This window comes from Dioscorea cayenensis, chromosome 19, assembly GCF_009730915.1.
Source record: "Dioscorea cayenensis subsp. rotundata cultivar TDr96_F1 chromosome 19, TDr96_F1_v2_PseudoChromosome.rev07_lg8_w22 25.fasta, whole genome shotgun sequence".
NCBI lineage: Eukaryota > Viridiplantae > Streptophyta > Magnoliopsida > Dioscoreales > Dioscoreaceae > Dioscorea > Dioscorea cayenensis.
The window spans coordinates 15,565,856-15,566,668 of NC_052489.1; the positions used below are offsets into that span (position 1 = coordinate 15,565,856).

The following is an 813-nucleotide window of genomic DNA, read 5'->3' on the forward strand; positions in this document are numbered from 1 at the left end:
ATGTTGCAGCAATCTGCATAGTTTAATGGTTTGGCCGATGAGGATCCGAACAGTCATATAGAGAACTTTCTTGAGGTGTGCGACATGCTTAAGATAAACAGGGTAACGAATGATGTCATCAAGTTGAGAGCCTTCCCATTTTCCTTGAAAGGGAGAGCGAAGCAGTGGCTACACTCATTACCTAAAGCATCAATTACCACATGGGAGGAGATGGTAGAAGCCTTTCTTACCCGTTATTTCTCTCCCGGAAAATCTGTAAAGCTTAGGAATGAGATCTCATCCTTTGTACAATTGGAATTGGTGTATCTATTTGAGACGTGTGAAAGGTTCAAGGAGCTCCTGAGAAAGTGCCCGCAACATGGATTCCTGGAGTGGATGATTGTTCAGACCTTTTACAATGGTTCAAATCCGAGTACAAGGCAACTCTTGGATGCGGCAGCAGGAGGTACCTTAGGTAATAAGACCCCCGGTGAGGCCCATCAACTAATTGAAGAAATGGGATTAAACAGCTACCAATGGAATGCTAGGGAGAAGAAAAAGGTGGCCGGCCTCCATGAGATAGATGCAGTAACCTTATTATCGGCTCAAGTGCAATCATTGAGTAAGAAGTTAGATCTCCTAACTTCGAATAGAGTGGCAGCCGTGACTACTTGCACTGGGTGCTCCCTCTGATTGCCCGATCTCTATTGGTGATGCATCTTCGGTTGAGATTGTCGATTTTGTAGGTAATGCTATGAGGAATCAAGGAAACCCATACAGCAACACCTACAATTCGGGTTGGAAGAGTCATCCCAATTTCTTGTGGAGCAACCA

The 813-nt window shown here is 44.6% G+C and overlaps 1 non-coding gene across 1 annotated transcript; it reads right to left on the reverse strand.

The window, feature by feature from the left end:
• Positions 1 to 258: 258 nt before the first annotated feature.
• On the reverse strand, positions 259 to 365 carry LOC120250742. The gene has a single exon (XR_005533081.1). It is a non-coding gene; the product is annotated as a small nucleolar RNA R71 (small nucleolar RNA).
• Between the last annotated feature and the right edge of the window lie 448 nt (positions 366 to 813).